The sequence below is a fragment of the Solea senegalensis genome, linkage group LG20, assembly GCF_019176455.1.
Source record: "Solea senegalensis isolate Sse05_10M linkage group LG20, IFAPA_SoseM_1, whole genome shotgun sequence".
NCBI lineage: Eukaryota > Metazoa > Chordata > Actinopteri > Pleuronectiformes > Soleidae > Solea > Solea senegalensis.
In genome coordinates this window covers 9,644,617-9,652,019 of record NC_058039.1, presented here as the reverse complement: position 1 = coordinate 9,652,019, position 7,403 = coordinate 9,644,617, and positions in this window count along the sequence as shown.

The following is a 7,403-nucleotide window of genomic DNA, read 5'->3' as shown; positions in this document are numbered from 1 at the left end:
GTAAGGTGTATGAAATCCTCGTTTTGCATCATTCTAATCTTTAGTGATAGGATCTGAGGAGACACTTAGGATGGATTAGCATTCGGATCTGTACTTAGCTATATCTACAAGTGATCAGATCAATCAGGACAGATGTTAATGTTTTTGTTCTCTCATTGTTACTGTTACTTCAACGCTTCAACACTGTTGAGAACAAGTTTGTAAATTCCTCATACACACATTCCAGTTTTCTGGATTCTCCCCCAATTTCATAGGTTTTCTGGTGTAATTTAAAGAATATATATATTAGCATTTTAAAATCTGTCACTACAAACAAGTATTAAAAACTGTACAAAATATATTCAAATAAAAGTAAATTACCCAAACCACATAGTCATTTTAATATTATTCTTGATGTTATTTTAAAATTCCTCCTTACTTAATGGGCTTATTCTATCTCTTTTTTTTTTACATACTGTGAATATTATTTTGGTGCTGGAACAACCTTGTAAATATTCTGTTCCAAGACAGCAATGTATCCAAATGAGCAGTCGATATTTAAGAGAACTGCTCTGTTAAATGACTTCATTTGTTTTATTATTTTTTGAATGAACTACACAAAAATGTACTTACTCAAACAAAATAAAGCAATAATAGTTCCGTCTCGACCAGGGACATCAAACTGCTACTTATACAATAAGACATAATTTAAAGAAAGACAACCATTGTAACACATTACCATTTTGTTTCTGTATTTCTATTCCATTCATTAGTTATTCTATATTTTAAATTCTTGCCTTTTATGTGTAAATGTATAATTATAGTTACTTTTCTATAGGAAAGTCAATGAACTCATTCCACTACTGATTATACATCACAATGACCTGCTTTAATCACACAACGTTTTCTTGATTTTAGCCACAAAGTTCACATTGAGTGCATTATTAATCAACAAAGCAAAAGAGACAGGAGTGCGGTTTGATCACATGCTTGACCAGTGGCCATCTTCAGACCTTGTGATAATGCATTATGCATCGCTGCAGTGGCACCGTCATTAACCTGAGCTGCACCATATACTCTGTTCGGCAAAGAGAGAGAGGTCAGGGAGGTGTTGGTGGAACGAGGCGGAGAGTGACAGCAAAAGATTGTTTGATACAACGTACTGTGAGTGTACTGTACTGTCCATGTCCAGGAGAGTGCAGTACACTCACCGTGGGTGACCCTTCTTCTAACAACCAGGTGAACACAAAAGAGCCATCTAATGTTTCATGTTTCTCTGTCTCCTTCTGTCGCTCTACTCCTTTCTCTGTCTGTCTGACATTTTTTTTATAATATTAAAGTATATGACGTTTACTGTACGTAAGTGTCAAAAGCAGCTCATCAAGACTAGAAAAGAGTAAAAGTAAAAGTTGCGAGAAATATAACAAAGTAAAGTACAGATAAGTGAATGTTGTACTTAAGTAGAGTAACAAAATATTTTGTAGACAACACCGGTTTTATGACCAGCATGTTTTACAAATGTATAGTATTGTGATGTTACAGTCGCCAGCCTCTAACCTGCAGTAGTGGGTCTAATTCACTAGAGGTCACTGCCAATCCATCTCAAATTAGGATGAGTGGACGGTTTTATTAAAAAGAAGTGAAATGTCTCAAATAAATCACTTTTTGCCCGTCATTCATTTCCATAATTGCAAACATTCTGCCACTACTGCCAGAAAAAACATATAAAAAAAAAAAGAAAAATGAAATAATTTTTTTTTTTCCAACAAATGCTTTGGAGGTGTCTTGAGAAGATTTCATGTGTTTTTTCAAAAAAAAAGAATTAATTATTGCAATCCACTGTAACTAGACTGTATCTGCGACATGTCATGCAGATCAGACCATATTGCTTCCTCTTTGTATGGCTCTTTATCGCAGGTCTTATTCGCTCCATCTCTGTTAATGGCAAAGCTGTAAGTGAGTGACCTCACAGTCAGTCAGTAAAGTAAGTGATTAGAAAGCCCAAGTCAATTTGTCATGATTTGAAAATAATTTTGCTTTAATAAGGATTAGTGTAATAATAAGGAAATAAGGATAATAAGGATTTCGACACAAAGCTGTAATACTGAAGTCAACACATTTGCTGAGTGACCACGTTAAGCAAGTTGTTTGACAACTCACAATTAATTTGTCATTTAATGGAGTCATTGACTGAGAGGTAACACACTCTTTTGTTTGAGAAGCCCGTGAGTGACCTGAGGCATTGCGTCTGTGATGGCCAGGCCCTGGAGGAGGAGGACCGGTGTGTCAGAGTTCAGAGGTCAGGAAGTGGAATGTGACAGCAACTGGTCATTTAATGACGAAGGAAATCCTTTTCCCAAAATGTCACCTATTCATGGAAAAGGAAAAACAACTGCAATTTCTGTCACAGCAGATTTGAAATTTTGGGAGGGTTTTATTAAGTTTAAAGCTAAAGTTACACTGCAACAACCGACCAGGTAATTTCTTTCAAAGTTTTAAAAAATACAACACGACAATGTTATGATGGCGTTTTTTCAGTCCATTTGAAGTGCATCTTTTGATATGTAGAGGGATAAAACATAAACTATGGACACACAATCCAAAAATAGCTTAATACACAGCTGTTATTTTGCAGCATTTTGTGCTGATTAAGAGTTTAACCCCCTCCAAAAGACACACACACACACACACACACACACACACAAACACAAAATACCATTCTTTGTCACTGAGGAAACACTTTTTACATAAGTGAGGGTTAGACATTCAAAAGATTTCATGCAGGGTTAGTCAGTTCTTTTTGATTTGGCAACAGTAACGCAGAGAAGATGATTTTGTATAGCAGTGTGTTTGTGTGTGTGTGTCCAGTTTATGTTTGTGTGTGTTTCGTTACTGTGCCCATGGTGGCAGCGTGACACAAGGTAGATTAGGGGTGACACTGGCTAAATGTTTGCAGATGAGGCCTCCCAATATCTAATCACCACAGTAACAAGGGTCACCAGGGCGGGCCAGTGGGCCAACTATGGCCAGAGGCACTGTGGCTGTTGATGGGGCAAGATGTTTACTTCAAAATCAACTGTTTTTGGATGTGTGTGTGTGTGTGTGTGTGTGTGTGCCACCATCACTTGTCCCTTGACCACTTGCCTGAGGGAAAAGTGTGCATGGGTGCTGCTTTTCCAAACTCCACTTAACACAACCTTCTACATGCACAGTTAATTTGCGCCACGGTTGTGGTTGCATGGACTAGGCCCTTGTCCCAGAATACAACCACTGAAATATCCACCTTTCAGGGTGTTAGTATTAGGCAGTTTAACATGTGGGTAGTTATTAGCATGGCAAGCGCCATTCCAAGTCCTCCAAAAATGCCCTTTATTTTTAATCAAATAGAGTCTCCTCTTTAGCATGAGTCTGATAGATGGTATATAAGCTCGACTACTAATCTAATTTTCTGGGTGTGTCAGTCCGACTTTTAGAAAGTTAATTCCGTACAATTTTAGTTGGACGAACATGTTTACACTTTAAAAAAAAGAAAAAATTATTAGTTTTAGTTGGACTAACACAATTATTTCTTTTGTTTCAATAATGCCATGTCTTAGCCTGTAGGAGTAAAGGAGAAAACAACTAATTCCTGTGATGCAACAGTAACGGCTGTCATGCAACATAATTAGGATTTTTTGTTTTTTTGTTTTGAGTCTATTGGGGTTTTTTTTAACAATAACATTTTGTATTACACTGCAAAACTGGATAGCAATACCACTGAGAAAAGGAAATTAAAAAAGCAAAGCTGTAACCACAGGCAAAGACATTTTTCACTCAAGTTATTTTTGGCCCAATAACTACTGTCTTTTACAGCAGAGGCCTGGCTGTCACCGCTCTTATATACGAGGTTTTAGAGCAACATACAATGAGATAACTGCATTTATTTACAGTGCATTAGCAGTTTTCATTTGCACTACAATGACAATTGGGAACATTGGACTCATGCTGAGACTAACATGGACATGTCTACATGTCTGTATACAAGGACCTAGCTTTATGTTGAGTTATTACATCATTCAAACAGTTTATTAAAAGAACTGCTCAACAAGACAGGGCAGATTAATTAGAATTTCAAAAAAATATAGTAGAAACAATGCTCTTTTTTTTGGTGTCACCACAATTGAGTCTTTGCCATTTAAAAGGTTCCATGCAGAGTCTCAGTTTTACACATAAAAACAGTCAAGTTGCAAATTTTGGAACAAAGGGAAGTTTCTTTTGTTAATTTTGTATCGACTGAAGGAAAACATGTCTGCTACAGTAGAGCCGTGGTTATCATCACTTTCATATATGAGGTTTAAAAGCAACTTGCTGTAAGATAGTTGCATTTAAAATAGTTCTGAATTTAATGAAGGCACACATAGACTGCATCATAACTTAGTTACCAAAGTTGACACGAAGGGTTCAGACTGTGAAAGAGATCAGTGTAGTTATCATGTCATTTCCCTGTAGATTTTTGTATTAAATCAGTCAGTTAATATATCAAACATTGTTTTATAAGAACATAAGGAGCCTCCTGTTTTATGGACACACAGTGAAAGACATTTAACTGTGTTAATTGCTCACATTATGTATTAAACTGGGAGAGTTTGCTTATTTTCTCACAAAATGAGCAGAAATGTGCTATTTTTATACTCTCCCTTGGCATTTTCAACCTTTGAGTTGATCCAGTAAACTAATACAGCCACACAGAGATAATGGAACTCTACATTTCACTTTTCAGAATAGTCCAAATGAACCTGTTTTTCATCCATTTAAGAAATTCCACAAAAACATTGTGGGATCCTGTGGGCAGGAATACCACAAATCTTCAGGGAACACCGTAGGAGAAAATTTCCTGGAATTTCAGGGCCTGTGCAGCCACAGCAGCAGCTTGTCCTGTGACTCAATGCAGCTTATTCTGAGATAACACAGGTAGCAGAGCTTTTTTTTGTTTTCTTGTCTGTTCCTCTCTGGCGCTCTGGAACTGAAAGGAAAACAATAAACGCATAGGAGACAAGGAGGGAGTCAGGCATCTATACGAGGAAGCGAGGGAAGAAAAAGTGCATTTTTTTAAAAATGGTGAATAATTTGTCTAACCTGACATGATGCTGGGCAGGACGACTTCCTGTGGCTCAGGTTTCAGTGTATGTGAGTGTATGTGTGCTACGGGGGGAGGGTTTGCTTCCTTTACCTCCCATTTTCTGATTTTAGGAACCTTATAATAGTGGCACACTTGGACAGAAGATACAATGAAAGGAGAATTACCTATAGATTAGAACAAACAATGCACATATGAACATAAAAACTGAACAAATATAGGTGTGAAAGTCTAACATTACGGATAAGGTGTAGATAGTATGGGTCAGTAAAGAAAAATGAAAAAGAAAAGAAAAGAAAAAAAATGTGCATGAGACAAGATAAAGACTTCAAACATGAGTCTAATTGCCTCGGGTAATGGTATATGGTCAGTTCTATAAGCTAAACAACCATGATCAATTCAAAGACCACCATTTAATTAGCAGTGCGCTGATATACTGTATCTCTGATGCCTTCAATAACCCTTGCTCATCATAAAGCTGCAGACGAGTGGGATTTACCACAGTGAGGCTGTGTTATTATGTGAAGCATTTCCTCTCAGATGCCCGCCCAGTCTCTTTGTCCAACGCGTTGTTATTGTTTTGCTTAATAACTTCACAGTTATTGATGACTTTTACTTTAATGCTTTGTGCTCTCTCGCTCTCTCTCTCTCTCTCCCTCTCTTTCTGAGTGTGTTTCCAGCTTGAGGTTTGGCAGCGTTTGTTCTGAGGTTTCTGTGGCTGCAGGTAGCGGACCTGTTCACTTAAACACTGTACCTCTAATGTACTCCAGATGATACAAATATTTGGAACTCTCCCACAGGCAAGTGCTCTCTCTCTCTCTCTCTCTCTCTCTGATACACACACATGTTTGCACAGCTATCCCTTTAAGGACACTGCATTGACTATCATTAATTTGGACAGCCTAACCAAAAGCCTTAAACTCTAACCTCAACCCAACCAGAATTCAATCTTAGCTCTAAACTTAACCAGTTTCTTATAAATGAGGTTCTGCCTCATTAGGACCAGGTGTTCGTCTTCATAAGGACTACTGGTCCTGACAAGGTCAGTGTTAATGCCATGAAAGAGTGAGAGAGAGTGAGGACATGTTGGCTGTTCTTCACAACTTTAAAGGGTTTTTGGAGGGTTAAGACTTGGTTTTAGGGTTAAAATTAGGTTTAAGGGTAAAGGTTAGGCATTTAGTTGTGATGGTTAAGGTTAGGGTAAGGGAATGCACTATGTCCGTGAGAGCCCTCACTAAGAATGCTGTACAAGAATGAGTGAATTTGAAAATTGGCCCTAACCTTTACCAGGCAGCCAGGGGCAGAGAATTATGGGGCATTTAGGTCTGTTTTACAGGACCTGAAAAAACATACAGTGGTTCACATGACACCAGATGGCAGGCCAGTAAAATCACAAAACCAACACCTTCTAAGAGCAATGCAGACAGAAAAACAACAGACAGGAAAGCAAATATAATGTTCTAATATTAAACATTTCGCAAAGTTAAACAAACACACACAGACACTCGCTCTCTCTCGGTCTCATACACACAAGAAAAATGCTGGCCAGTGATAATCTCTGCATCAGCAAGACTTTGTTTTCTTACAGTCCCAGTCCCCTTGTGGTCTCTGTGCAGTTTCCTTCTTCTCTCAAACTGCACTCATTCTCTCCGGTGTTGCATGCACACTGCTGTTATTTATATTAGCATGTTGAGGTAAACAAAAACCTGTGGGCTTTGAGAAACGATAGGGAAACAAGAGAGGGCAAACGCGTTGGAGGAGCGGATTTGGGATGGAAGAATAGAGGAAGAGCGATGGAAAGAGACCACCTCAAAGTAATGAAAGAGGGGACCGAGGTGGGAGAAAGAAATGAAGAAGGTGGAGAAGGAAACGGAGACCACCTCACAGTGAACTCCAGAGGGAAGAGTGCAGATTTTGAACGTCTATTTCTCTCCAAACACAGCTCCACTTAGACCCACTCTGAGGCTGGAGTAACTCTTACTGCCAAGTCATCCCTTACTTTACCCTTGTGTGCATGTGTGTGTGTTGGTTTGTGTGTAAGAGAGAGAGAGAAAGAGAGAGAGAGAGAGAGAGCCTCCAAACACTGACTGTGCTCTGGTTATTGCTTTCAAAACAGAGATGAAAAATAGTATCTAATATAGAGTGATGCAACTCTCTGTTTCTCTCATTCTGTGTGTGTTTCTCTCGCTCTCTCTCTGTGTGTGTGAGTATGTCAGACAGCTGAAGACAATCCTCTCCACTGTTAATACAACAAGGAAACATACATTTCCCCATCGAAAAGGCACACTTCCATCATCGTGAATGCCCC